Source organism: Myodes glareolus, chromosome 14 (genome assembly GCF_982192425.1).
Source record: "Myodes glareolus chromosome 14, mMyoGla1.1, whole genome shotgun sequence".
NCBI lineage: Eukaryota > Metazoa > Chordata > Mammalia > Rodentia > Cricetidae > Myodes > Myodes glareolus.
This window is the reverse complement of record NC_142039.1, coordinates 39,690,735-39,706,103: the sequence shown is the minus strand read 5'-3', so window position 1 is coordinate 39,706,103 and position 15,369 is coordinate 39,690,735. Positions and strand designations below refer to the sequence as shown.

Genomic DNA, 15,369 nt, shown 5'->3' with positions numbered 1-15,369 from the left:
ATGCGCGCGCACACACAATCTTTAAATGTAAATTAAAGATTTTTAGTTAATCAAATTATTTGTACTCATTTTCTATGTGTTGTGTTTGGGTAACTTTATCAACTCAGACTGAAATAAAACCTAGAAGACAAGTGGTAATGACTTGTCTACTCTTGGAATATCATCTTTTGAAAATCTATTTCCATATAAAAATGGAAAATTTTTAGACTAGCTTAGATTAATTAAAATTAGTATTTTACTAATACTACTAATAATACTATTAAAATATTAAGACTATTAAAATAGCCTACTCTTGAATTATCAATTAAAAATCATATTAAAATAGAGATAAATGTGAATTTAAAATTCTCTCCTCAAGGTAGGAAATAGACAAGAGTCCCAGGTAACCTCGGGTGCATGGGGGGGTGGGAGGGTCGATGGAGGGGGAGAGGGCTAGAGAGAAGGGAGTAGGGGAGGAACGGGGAAAGCTTGGTGACCGGGGATGGGGGGGAGGGAGGTAGGATGAATATGGGATCAGGGAAGAATATATTTCAACTAAGGGAGCCATTTTAGGGTTTACAGGAGACTTGATTATATATGGGATCCCAGGTCCAAGGAGAAATCCCCCAGATTGCTCTCTGGACAGAGGAGAGGGTGCCTGAATCGGCCGTGGCCCATGACCATACTGATGTATATTTTGCTTATCACCATAGATCCTTTGTCTGGAGAAGGACGGCTATGCAGTCGGAGGCCCACATTGGAGCAACGGATTGAGCCCCCCGAGGTCCGGAGGGGGAGTGGAAGGAGGAGGAACATGAAAGACGAAATCAGTACTGCGAGGGATGCTATCACCCACTGATACAAGGGAACGGATCTGATGAGAATTTACCAGGGCCAGTCGGACTGGGACTGAACGAGGACGTGATCTAGCCAGATTCTCGGAATTTGGCCGGATTTTCTGACTGTGGCTGGCCCGGGGTCTTTCTGAAAAACCATTGACTATGACACTGGGACCTGTTTCCTCTGCATATGCTGGATTTTGGGGATCCAGTCTGTTTGGACGCTCGCCTTCCTGGACTTGGAGGGAGGGGGAGGGAGCTGGAGCTTCCCACAGGGCAGGAAACCCTGACTGCCCTGGGGGACGGAGGGGAAGGAGGGGGGGAGTGGGGGGAGTGGGAGGGTGTTGGGAGGGGGGGCGGAAATGGAAACTTTTATAATTTAATAAAATTTACTAAAAAAAAAAATAAAAAAATAAAATTCTCTCCTCAGAAAATTGTGTCATCTCCATCGTTCAGTACAAGGCTCTGGAGGTATGCCGGAGCCCTGACTACTAATGATGATTTTGCCCCACCAGTCAACAAGAATGTTTTACCATTGAAATTGTCAAATCTTGGGGATATGAGCGCCTCTGGCTCCAAATGGAAACTAAAAACTTAACCTGGGTTATGAGTCCTGCCAGATGTGATTTCATCATCTCCCCACAGGAACTTAGTCTTCTATTTTCATGTGCAGCACCAATTAATTACCCAAAGGAGGGAACGGTCCCCATGGTATTGTCAAGAAACCAACTTGTAGACATCATCTTTGATGCTGAAAGATCAGCCCTGTTTTCTTGGGCTATAAGAGTATTCCCATCCACCTTGTTTACTTTCTGGGGTCTTTAGAAGTCCTCGCTGTGGGGCTTTGGTTGACAGCTCCAAAAGCCCATGGAAGGCTGGATACTTGGCCTAAATGGCAGCTAGACAGAGGATAGATCCTGCTGTAGTTGCCTATTTACTCTGTAATTCAACTGGCCTGGGTGGTTGCATTATTGTATCTTTTCTCTGAAGCAGTGCTATACCATTATTCCTATCATTTTAGTCAAAATGGTCTTTATTCATCTTCAGAAAGAAACTATAATGCACAGAAAACGAGTTGGAGATTTGATTTTCAGACTTTGTAACCATGCTGTATAATTCCAGGTACTTTAGTTTTATAATCCTATCTTTTTCTACCTACATCAAATGCACAACCACCACAAAATCCCAGATAACAAAATAAGAAGAAGAAAAAACATTAATAGGTGTTATTCCTGAATTGTTGGGGAAAGTTGAAAACAGGTGAGCCTAACGGACTAAAGAATGGTATTTTTTAATTTTTACTTTGGTTTATTTATCTGTGGAAAAAAATAATTTACTATAGGACCTTTGATTTTAGAAATTTTTCAAATAACGCATATTTTTGGAGATATGCATTATTTGAAAACCAACATAGCTGCTAAAAGCCCTTAAGTTCTGCTGCTGTTTTGTTCCTGGTTTACTAACTGAACACACCATGGGGAGGAGCACTTGCTCACACAACAGTCTGCATATGCTGTAGTGCCCACTTAGGAATCCTAATTATGTCACTCTTTCTGGTTATCCAAAGGCCGACAGACTGAGGGTGGGAGCCATGCTTCCTTTGGAGCCAGCAGGCGTCTGCACTCTTGCCTAGCTCTGCCATGCATCATCTTGGCGTCATCTTGGCGTCATCTGCCATGCATCACCTCAAGCCAATTTTGACTGTGTTATTTTTGAATCGAGCTCTCTCTGTTTTTTTTTTTCTTTCTTTGTTTGTTTGTTTTAGATAAATTATGGTCAATGTGTTTTAAAATCACTCTTTTCTAATTGCTTTCGTTCTTGCTTTCTTTTTGAGACAGAGTTTCTCTGTGTAGCTCTGACTATCTTGGAACTTGCTCTGTAGACCAGGCTGGCCTCGAACTCAGAGATCTGCCCGCCTCTGCCTCCCAAGTGTTGCTATTAAAGAAGTGCACCACCACCACTCAGCTCTAATTGCTTTTTATTTCTTACATTCTTCTTCACTTTCCCTCCATTAATCTCACTTGCTGTTCACCCCACTTCAACAATTGTTTTGATAACTCTAAAAGGTGAATAGAAGACAAAACACAGCCATGTAGGTGTTTCATTTCTGGACAGACTATGCTCCCTAACCTTAGCAACTTAGGTTGCAAGATGCGTTTACGCTTGGCAGAGATATCATTTGGCAGACCAGAGACGCTTAGTAGATGTAATTACACTTCACATAATGAAAGATGGTACCTGGATGTTGTGGTTCTTGCCTGTGATCTTAGTATTTGCAAGAAGGTCAGAAGTTCAATGTCAATTGGCTACATAGGAAGCATGAGGCCAGCCTGGGCTACATGAGACCCTGTCTCCAAAACTCAAAAATTAACTAATTCAAATTAAAAGGTGATTATATCAAAATTTTCCTACATGAAATAATTTGTGTCAATGACAAACAGTCATTACTTCTGTGTGGAGAGCTGTCTCCTAAACATGACAATGTTAAACTCAGTCACCAAGTGTGCCTCCTTGGATCCTGTTGCTGCATGCTTTTAGGAAATAGAGATTAACTCTTCCTCATTTGGCTCCTACCAGCTGCACAGAACTGATGATGTGAGAGAAAGGCAATGGAGAAGTCGAACGACAGCTCCGAGTACGGTTTCATCCTAGTGGGCTTCTCGGATCGCCCTCGCCTGGAGATGGTGCTCTTCATAGTAAATTTCACTCTGTACTCGGTGGCTGTGCTGGGAAACACAACCATAATCCTTGTGTGTATATTGGACCCCCGGCTTCACACCCCTATGTACTTCTTTCTGGCAAATCTCTCATTCCTGGATCTCTGCTTTAGTACCAGCTGCATCCCACAGATGCTAGTAAACCTCTGGGGCCCAGACAAGACCATCAGCTATGCTGGCTGCGTGGTCCAACTTTTCTCCTTCCTGTCGGTTGGGGGAATAGAGTGCATCCTACTGGCTGTCATGGCGTTTGACCGCTACGCGGCCGTTTGCAAACCTTTGCATTACATGGTCATTATGCACCCACAGCTGTGTGTGAGACTGGTGGCCCTGGCCTGGGGGAGTGGACTCATCAACGCTATTGTCATGTCACCACTGACAATGACCCTGTCCCGATGCGGCCGCCGCCGAGTTAATCATTTCCTTTGTGAAATGCCGGCTCTGATCAAGATGGCCTGTGTGGATGCTCGCGCGGTGGAAATGCTGGCTTTCACCTTCGCCATCCTTATCGTCCTGCTGCCTCTCACGCTGATTCTCGTCTCCTATGGCTACATAGCTGCCGCTGTGCTGAGGATCAAGTCGGCTGCAGGAAGATGGAAAGCTTTCAACACCTGTAGCTCCCACATCACTGTGGTGTCCCTGTTCTATGGAAGCATCATCTATATGTACATGCAGCCTGGAAATAGCTCTTCTCAGGACCAAGGGAAATTTCTCACTCTCTTCTATAACTTGGTGACTCCCATGCTGAATCCACTCATCTATACTTTAAGGAACAAGGAAGTGAAAGGGGCACTGAAGAAGGTTTGTGGGAGGCACTAATGGGCAGAAGCAAACAATGAGTTACAAAATCCCAAGTGGTTTTTTCAAATGCATCTATTGTTTGCTTATAATAAATTCAGCTACTGTATTGGACACTCTGACTTTCTTTTTTGGTTTTGCTTTTGGTTGAGACAGTTTCGTGTAAGCCAACCTTTCTTCACACTAAATAAATAGCCAAAGATGACCTTGAACTTCTGATCCTCCTTCAGCTCCATCTGCACAGCACTGGGGTTACAGGTGCATGCCAGCATGCCAAGCCGACTAAGTACAGTGAACTCTATCTATCCCAAGCCAGTGTGCATCAGCCACAGTTACCACGATGTAAATAAAGCTCAGCTTCTTAGAGTAAGCAGCTAAATTATTATTCTGAACTCTCTATTAACTAATAAAAGGAATAAATGTGGTGAAAGTGAATGACAGATATAAAATAAGCACTTGAAAAATTTTATTCAAGTTAATAGATGAAAGGAGAGAGGCAATATTTGGTTTTAAAAAGTCAAAAATTCAATAAATTTATAAAGAATGAAGTGATGTCCAGATAAATGTGCAAATGGAGGTAAAATTGGCTTCTAATTCTAAAAGAAAAAAAGACAATCAGTTGTCTTCACAAGGAAAGGATGTGTTCATTTTCCTGTTGGGGACTGGCTTTGTGAATTCCAAGAGGGGACGAAACCAATGGCAACCTTGAAGATGATCTACTACCTGGGAGAGAGAACACAGTCAAGGTGGCTCAGGATGATAACTCAGAGGCAGAGCACTTGCCCCGACTGCACAAGGGCCAAGGTTTGACCACTGCAATTCTTTTAATACCTTGGGTAGAGAAGAGGGGAAAAAAAGAAGAGGGAACTGGGATAAATGCTTGTGTTATTGAATTGGAATGGAGCGTTGGGCAGACAATGGGGACAGCGAGCTGGAGGGAGGGGTGGCAGAAAGAAGAGGGTGGTGGCATTTAGAGTAAAGGACAGTGACAAGTGTCACAGTGAGGTCCATTTCTTTACATGCTAACTACAAAATTAGCTGTAAAATGTCTTCATGGCTTTGAGGAAATAAAGGCTTTTTAAAACCGGACACAAGAGGTACGCAACACATAGACAAAGTGATAAAAGGAAGATGCATTAAAATTTAAAATGTTCACAGTAAGAGATAGTGCTGAGAACTTTAATCCTAAGAAACAACTTCTGTGAGGTTTTGAAACACCACACATACAGCTGATTTTTTAAAAAATTATTTAAGATATTTTATGCAATATAGTTGATCATATTCTTTCACCTCCCCTACCTCCTCTTAGACCCTCTCCACCTCCCTCCTCATCCAATTTCAAATTGTCTCTCTTCCTCTCTCAAAATCTGGAAAACAACAAAAAATAAAAATATACAAACAAACAAAAAGTAAAATTAATAAGGCAAAAATACCAAAACAAAACAAAAAAGAGCACACACACACACACACACACACACACAAATGAAGTCTGTTTTGTGCTGGTCAGCCAGCGACTCCTGGGAATGGGGTCTGCCTTGGAGTGGATGATATACCCAATGACATTCCATTGTACAAATTGATTTTTCCTTTCCCAGCACATTTAAATTGGTAAAAATTGTAAATAACCTCTTGGTTAAGGTGGGATCACATGCCACTTCCTCCTCTCAGTGTTGTGGTTTTGTCTAGTTTGAACCTATGCAGGTCTTGTTCATGTTGGTCCAGTCTCTGTGAGTTCATTCATGCATCAGACCTGTTGTGTCTGGAAGACACTGTTTCCTTAGAGCCATCCACCACCTCTGGCTCTTACAACCTTTCTGTCTCCTCTTCTGCATAGATCACTGAGCTTTGAGGGGAGGGAGTTGATAAAGACATCCCATTTAGGACTGAGTCCAAAGTTTCTCAGTATCTGCACATTGTATAATCATGGGTCTCTGTGATGATTTCCATCCATTGTCTGATGAGGGCTGAGTGACGCTCTTCTCTATGAGTATAGTAATACATCAGTAGGAGTCATTGTATTGCTATGTTCCTTTACAGAATGAGAGTAGCAGGTTTCCTACTAGGTCCATAATTTATTTAGTCTCAGGTTTATGGTCATTTTGCCAATATCATCAAAAGTGATTGATTACTCCCATAACATTTGTGCCACTATTACACCACTATATCTTGTAGGCAGATCTCTGTTTTAGGTCAAGGGATTTGTAGCTGGGAGAAACTTATGATTACCTTGTTCCTCTGGTAGTGTGTAAAGTATCTTATACCACCATGAGTGCTAGTTAGTAGGGGTGAAAATTCTAGTTCAGAATTAGCTCATCTCAATTCATTTGATTTTATGTATATATATATATATATATATATATATATATATATATATATATATGTTGTGTCTTCAGCAATAGAGTCTTACCATCAGATGATGGATAGTAGCCCATAGTCTTGATGATAGTCTATGATGTTTAGAAAGGGGTTCACAGAACACCCTTGGACAATGACTCAACAAGATATAGCCCATTCCTTGCATTGGAGGTTTTGTTTGGTGACATAAGATGTCTAGTTGGCGTATTCTCTCCCCCATTATATAGTGACTTCATTTAAATTCTTCTCATTTTATATATATATATATATTGAGAAACTTCTACAACAGTATGTTTCCAAGTAGCTGTTCCCCTCATATTCCCTTCTTTACCCTACCCACTCACCTCACCTCCCCATTTAATCCTCCTAATGGACTTTTCCCTTTATCTCCTTATAATACTATACTTTATTTCCTATTCCTTTGAAGATGCTCTCCTCTCCCATGGTCCCTTACTAGCTACACAACCTCTGTGGTGATACAGATTGAAACATATGTACCTAAAGCCTAAGAGATAATATCCACATATAAAAGCAAACATGAAGTATTTGTCTTTGGGGATTACCTCACTCAGAATGATTATTTATTGTTCAGATAAATCCATCTATTTATCTGAAAATTTCATAATTCCATTTTTATTCTTAAAAGCTAGATGATTTTCCATTGCATAAATGTACTACATTTTCATTATTCATCCATCAATCTATCAATGAACATGTAGACTGTTTCCAGTCTCCGGCTATTATGAATATAGCAACAAGCACATATAAAGCCAGGCCCATTGGGATAATAACTGGCTTTTCAGTGAACACTCTGGAAGATCAAAAAATGTCTGGACAGATGTTATACAACCTCTAAGAAACAATAAATGCTTTCTCAGTCTACCATACCCATAAAAAATATCAATCACAATCATAAGAAAAAAACCATTTTATGCTAAAAAACAAATTTAAGCAATTTATGCCCATCAATTCAGGTCTATAAAAAACACTAAAAGAAAAACATTCATCTGAATATGAGGTTAACTAAACAAAAGAGGATACAAATAACAAACAATCCCAGAATAATTAGTCAAAAGCGTCAGGGGGTGCCATAATAACACAATAACAGGAATTAATAAACACTTCTTGCTAATAATTCCCAATATTAATTATCTCAATTAGTAAATAAATAATAAAAAGACATAAACCAACAGGTTGTATCAGAAAACAGAATTTATTTTTCTACTGCATCCAAGAAATACACCTCACCATCAAGGACAGTCATCACCTCAGAGTAAAAGGTTAGAAAAGGATATTTCAAGCCAATGTAATGAGGAAGTAAGAAGATGTGGCTACTTTATGCCTGATAAACATACTTTAAACAAAAACTAATCAAATGATGGACACTACATACTTATTAAAGGAAAAAATCCAATGAGAGGATATTTGCAATTCTAAACATTTATGAGCAAAATGCAAGGACTCCTGAGTTCATAAAAAGAAACCCTGCTACAGCTAAAATTACACACTGATATTAGTGTGTGATACAGTGATAGTGGGTGACTTCAACACCTCAATATTACCAATAGGTCATCTGAATGACCATTAAACAGAGAAATTATGGAGTTAAATAACAACATGAGTTAAATGGACTTAAAAGACATCTACAGAACATCCCACCAAAACACAGAAGAATATACTTTCTTCTCGGCAGCCTTCAGAACTTTCTCCAAAATTAACCATACATTATGACATGAAGGAAGTCTCGGCAGCTGTTAAAAATTGAAATAACATACTGAACCCTATCTGACCACCATGAACTAACCTGAATACCAACAATAGAAGTGTCAGAAAGTGTACACACTCATGGACACTAAACAAATCACTACAGAATGGAAATTGGATCAAGACAAAAATCAAGAAGAAAAGTAAAAACATTTAGAATTGAATGAAAATGAAAACACAACATATTCAGACCTATGGAGCATGGTGATGGTAATTCTAGGAGTAAAGTTCATAGTTCTAAATGCCTACATCAAAAATCTGAAGAAATCCCATACAACATTTTTTTAAAGACTTGTGCCACAAAACTGTAAGAACTCTGGCACCAACAAAAATAGCAAAAAATTTCCAAAGATATAAAGACATTAGAAATAATCCCTCTCTCTTTTCTCTCTCTTTCTCTCTCCTCTCTGTTACATACATACACACACACACACACACACACACACACACACACACATGTATACACATAAGTAGTAAACATGAAGGGTTCTCAACTCGGTACTCATCAGAAAATATAAATTTTCTTCTATTTGTTTATTCTTAGTTGTTATCTTTTTATTTTTATCATAGGATTTTTTCCCATTTATTAAACATAGATTCTTTTCTCATGCACTATAGTCTAAATAGTTCCCTCTTCCTCTACTCCTCCAAGTTCCTTCCCACCTCCTCTCTCATCTTGATCCACTCCCTTTCTTATTAAAAAAGAACAGGTTTCTAAGAGATAACAACAAAACATGACAAAATAAAATATAATAAGATAAAACAAAAACTACCATATCAAAGTTGGACAAGACAAACCAACATAAAAATAAAAGAGCCTCAAGAGAAGACAAAAGACTCAGAGACCCACTTGCTCACATATTCAGGATTCTCATAAAGGTATTTCCTGAGCCGGGAGGTGGTGGCACATGCCTTTAATCCCAGCACTTGGGAGGTAGATGTAGGCGGATCTCTGTGAGTTCAAGGCCAGTCTGCTCTACAGAGAAATCCTGTCATGGAAAAAAAAAAAAGTACTGAAAGCTATGGTGTATATGCAAAGGACTGGAGCAGAACCCTGTAGGCCCTGCGGTTGCTGCTTCAGTCTATGTGGGTTCATCTGAACTTTGCTCAGTCTTGTTTTCCTTGTTTCCTCAGTCCTCTCTGTGTCTGTGTCCCCCACTTCTTCTGCCTCCTCTCCCACGGATTTCTCTGAGCTCTGAGGGGAAGTATTTGGTGGAAGAAAATCATTTATAGCTATGTGTTCCATGTGTTCTCTCTCTCTCTCTCTCTCTCTCTCTCTCTCTGTCTCTCTCTCTCTCTCTCTGTTTGGCTGCAGGTCTCTGTATTCGTTCCCATCTGCTGGAGGAGGAACTGATCTACGGGTATAGCAGAATAGCATTAGGAGTCTTTTATTGTTACTTTTTCCCAGGCCAGTAGTATTTGCTTTTACCTTAGGTCTCTGGGAATATCTAGTCTATGGTTCTTGGTCACCCAAGCAGTGTCAGGTACGGGTTTCATCAATGGAGTGGGCCTTAAGTCAAATAAGACATTAGTTGGTTACTCCCTTAAGGTTTATGCCATGATTGCATTAGTATGTTTTTCATGCAAGACAGATGCAGATTGTAGATCAATAGTTTTATAGTTGTGTTGGTGTTTATATTTCTCCTTTAGGAGCCTACAGAGTATCTTTCTATGTCATAGACACGCGAAAATGAGGATGAAGGTTCTATGTAGACACCAGCTGTAACCATTTCATATTCAATGAGTTGAGCGGGTGTTGTTTTCAGCAATGGAGCCTTACTGTCAGTTTGTGGAGAGCAATCTGTTTTCTTGGAAACAACTTGGATTATTGGGGATTTCCATGAGTTCTTTTCAACCAACAACTCAGTTGGATGAAACCCAGTTCTGACACTGGAAGCTTCATTTGGTGACAAAAGATGGCTAGTTGGGAATCTCATCTCCTTCACTATTTGGAGACTTCACTGGGATTGTCTTTATATATTATAAGAAGTTTCCACTGCACTAGGTTTTCAAACCACCCTTAAATGCCCTTCAATTCTAACTGTCTCACCCCTCATTTTCTCCCAGTTCTATCTCCCTTGTACCTTTCAACCTGATCCTCCCATTCTCATCTCTGCTCTATCCAGCTTTAGTCCATCCTTAATATCTATTCTATGTTCCCTACCCATGGAAGTCCATGTGCCCTCCCACAGTCCATTCCTTAATCCTAACCTCTCTGGGTCTATGGATTATAGCTTAGTTACCATTTATTTAATGACTATCCATTAAATAATCCAGATATAAGCAAGTACGTACCATATTTATTTTTCTGGGATTTAGAAAAAAGTTTGTTGAGTTCTTCATGTATTTTTGAAATTATTCCTTTATCAAATGTGGAGCAGATAAAAACCTTTTCCCATTCTGTGCACTGCTGCTTTTTCTGAATGATGTGTCTATTGTAATGCAGAAATGTTTCATTTTCATGAGGTCCCTTTTATTAATTTTTGATCTTAGTGCCTGTATTCTTGGTGTTCTGTTTGGAAAGTCTTCTGTGCCAGTGGGTTCAAGTCTATTCCCTACTTTCTCTTCTATCAGGGTCAGTACGTCTGGTTTTATGTTGAGGTCTTTGATTCATTTAGAATTGAGTTTTGTGCAGAGTAATAGGTATGGTTCTGTTTAAATTCTTCCACATGCAGCCATACGGTTTGAATAACACAGTTTGTTAAAGATGTTATCTTTCTTCCAGTCTGTATCTCTGGCTTTGTTACCAAAACCTTAAGTTTCCATGTATACGGGTTTATGCCTGGATATTCAATTCAATTCTGTTGATCAATGTGTCTATTTTTATGCCAATACCATGACATTTTGTTACGATAGCTTTGTAGAATAACTTGAAAATAGGAATGGTGAGACCTCCTGCACTTCCTTTATTGTTTTGGATTGTTTTAGTTATCCTGGCTTTTATGTGTGTATGTTTCCATATGAAGTTGAGAATTGTCTTTTCAAGATATGTGAATAATTGTGCTAGTATTTTAATGGGGACTGCATTGAATCAGTAGATGATTTTGGTAGAATGGCCACTTTTACTGTGTTAATTATACTGATCCATGAGCATAGGAAATCTCTTTGTCTTCTGACATCTTCTTTAATAGCTGTCTTCAAAGATTTGAAATTTTGTCATACAAGTCTTTCACTTGCTTCGTTAAAGATACCCCAAGATATTTTATACTATCTGGGGTAATTATAAAAGGTGTTGTTTCCCTGATTTCTTTCTCAGTCTGTCATGTGTATATAGTAGAGTTACTGATTTTTGTGAATTAATTTTGTATCCAGTTATTCTGCTAAAAGTGTTTATTAGCTGTAGGATTTCCCTGGTAGAATTTTTAGGGTCACTTATGTATACTATCATATTATCTATCAATATACTTTACCTTCTTCCTTCCAATTTATATCCCTTTGGTCTCCTTTAGTTGCCTTATTGCTCTAGATAAGGCTTCCAAGTACCATCTTGAATAGGTCTGCAGAGAGTGGACAGCCTTGTCTTATTACTTACTGATTTTAGTGGAATTGCTTTGAGTTTCTCTTCATTTAATTTGATATAGGCTATGTGTATGCTGTAAACTAGACAGTTTAGGTATGTACTTTGTATTCCTAATCACTTCAGGACTTTTATCATGAAGGAATGTTACATTTTTTTCAAAGGTCTTTTATACATCTAATGAAGTGATCATGTGGTTTTTTTTCTTTCATTTTGTTTATATAGTGAATTATATTTCTTGATTTTGAACCAGGTTGGTTCATGACAAATAATCCTTTGCACATGTTCTTGGATTAGGTTCATAAGTATTTTATAAGTTTTGCATAAATAATCATGAGGGAAATTGATGTGTAACTTTCTTTCTTCGTTGGGTCTTTGTGTGGTTTAGGTATTGGGTAACTGTAGCCTCATAGAAGGATTTGTCCAAAGTTCCTTTTGTTTCTGTTTTGTGGAGTAATTTGAGTAACATTGGCAGAAACACTTCTTTGGAAGTCTGGTAGAATTTGGGGTTAAAACTATCTGTTCCTGGGAATTTTTTTGTTGGGACACTTTTACTGGCTGTGTCTACTTCACTAGGGAATATAGATCTGTTTAAATTGTTTTTCTGTCTGACCTTTAACTTTGGTAAGTGATATCCATTGAGAATATTATCCATTTATTTTAGATTTTCAAGTTTGGTGGCGTACAGGTTTTATAAGTATATCCTCATGATTCTCTGGATTTCCTTGGTATCTTTTGTTATGCTCCCGTTCCATTTGGATTTTGCTAATTTGGATATTCTCTCTCTACTCTTCAGTTAATTTTGATAAGGATTTGTTGATCTCATTAATTTTCTCAAAGAACCAACTCTCTGTTTCATTGATTCTTTGTATTGTTCTCTTTGTTTCTATTTTATTTCAGCCTATAGTTTATTTCTTGACATTTACTCCTTTTGGTTGCGATTTCTTCTTTTTGTTCTTGAACTTCCAGGTGTGCTATTAAGTTGCTTGTATTTGAGATCTCTCCAGACTTGTTGTTGATGTTCTTTAATGTACATAGTTAATGCTACTAGCATTGCCTCATAAAACCACTTTCATTAAATACCGTAAGTTTGAGTATGACATGATGACGTGTACTCATTTTCATTCAATTTTGCATCTTTGAACTGGGTTTCTTTTCCTTCCTCTATTCCCCCTTTTTCTTTTGTTTTTTTTTTAATGAGGCATGTTTTCTTTTGTGTATCCATGACTGTTCTGGTACTTGCTCTGCCTGTAGACCAGGCTGGCCTCAAATTCAGAGATCTGCCTGATCTTCCCAAGTTCACTTGCCAAATACTGATATTAATTGTTTGCCACTACACCTGGTCACATATTGAAATTTAATCTACATCTTGACATAGTAAGAGGTGGGACTATATAAACCTCTAAGGCTTACAGGTTTGCCTTCAGGAATTTATAAATTCATTCATATGATTAATAAATTCATTTTTTTGATGGGTTATCTTGGGAATTGTCCAAATTCAATTTGGCCAGGTCTTGGGCAGTGTTATGTGATACCCTTCACTACCTTGGACTCTGCTGCAAAGAAAGCCATCACCAGATGTGACTGGACCCACAATCCAAAATAAACCTATTTTATTCCCTGGTGTATGGTATCATATCATGCTATTATCAACAGAAAGCAGAGTATACAATAAATGAGAATTTAAAAAAAAAACTATGCATTGCCGCGGACCGACTCTCTTGGAGATCTCCAGGGAGCCGCCCGGGGCCAAGCTCCAGGAAGCACGAGTCTCTCATTTCGAGATGGCCACCACCTGAGAGGCATTTTGTCACACAGGCAAGACAGCCGTGGATGTGGCAATGCATGTCATATTTCACTACAACCTGTTCACGCAAGTTCAGCAATGACAACCTAATCATGCCTATATGAACCTAATAGAATGTTACCAAAATATCCAGAATGTTAATGCTTTCTCTTTGACAGTTGAAAGCTATTAAGTTTAGAAAGAAAGTTTATATTAACTTTTTGCTCAACTGGATAAACTATCTGGTGGTAGTTAGCAGAAACCCTGTAGTTTTCATTCTTCTCATCTTTACACTCATTCACAGAATCTCATAAATGTTATCTTCCAAATTGTTATCTATTGACTTCAAAAAGTCCAAAGTACTTCATTACTTTAATGTTAATTTTCTAATCAAATAAATATTAATTATTAGAAACTACCAGAAATCCAATGAAGAAAATTAACATATACTTTGCTCTATAGAATTCCTGGAGTCATGTAGGAAAAGACAATAAACAAGATTGACACATGGATGCACAATCACAACTCATCATAACTCCAACAAGCGAGAACTGTGAACACACTTAAGTACACTACTGGCTAGGAATGGCTCTAAGCTATTTAATTATGAAATTATTTAATATTCACAAAATAATGTGTATAGTTGGCCTTTCTATCACTATTATTTTTGCAGGTGAAAAAGAGTGGATAGACAGAGGCTTGGCAGTTAGGAGCATTTATTTGTTCTGTCATGAGGACCAGCGTTCAGATCCCAGCATCCACATTAGGTAACTCATAATGCCTATGACTCCAGCTCCAAGGGTTCTGTTGCCCTGCTCTGAACTCTAGGAGCACCCATGCATACATGTGCACATACCCTCACTGACACAGACATAATTAAAACAAAATAAATCTTTTAAAAAATCAATGTGTTGCCTCTTCTTACCACAATGTGAAAATACAGCAAATGGACATCTGTATATAAATTAGGAAAATGTTTGTCGTGGGACTCTTATTCTGGTTGTTCTTGGTCTCCCTGTTCCTTGGAATCACCATTGAAAAGATTTAGAGGAGAGAGAGTATAGTGAGTAAACAGATGTCAAGGGTGAGAGTGAATACTGTCTCATCTTTGTCTTCAGCTAGCATTATATGACTTTAAACCTCTGAAACAAACCTCTTTTCTTGAGGGACTGTATCCATCAAGGAGATTGACATACCTATTTGTTTAGACTCCTCCAAGAAGAGTGAAGAAGTTGTCTTTGTTCTTTTAAGGTTCAAGACTCCCAGAGTCAAGCTTAGATAGTTACCTACTGATGACCTCACAGATGGCTCAAGATGAGCATCTCTTCTCAGGGTCAAAGATATAATTCAGATATCACTCCTCTGGTGCAATAAGAAAGTCAAAATAGCCTAATCTACATAAGACATGTTAATAGGTTAATGTAATGCATGCTGGGATTCACAAAGTTTTTACCTAATTGTACTATCAAGTGTGATTACAAAAATATTAATAATCCCCACAGTTTTTATCCTTCTATAATATTATGTGACCATAGAACAGGGTAGCTGAAGTCTAAGTCGTCCTAAACTACATCAAGCCAGATGCATTTTCCTTATTCAGAGTCCTGTGGGCCT

At 38.5% G+C, this 15,369-nt stretch overlaps 1 pseudogene; it reads left to right on the top strand.

Annotated features, from left to right (window-relative positions):
- Positions 1-3,427: 3,427 nt before the first annotated feature.
- LOC125417459 (putative olfactory receptor 2W6 pseudogene) lies at positions 3,428-4,354 on the top strand (annotated as a pseudogene).
- The last annotated feature ends 11,015 nt before the right edge of the window (positions 4,355-15,369 follow it).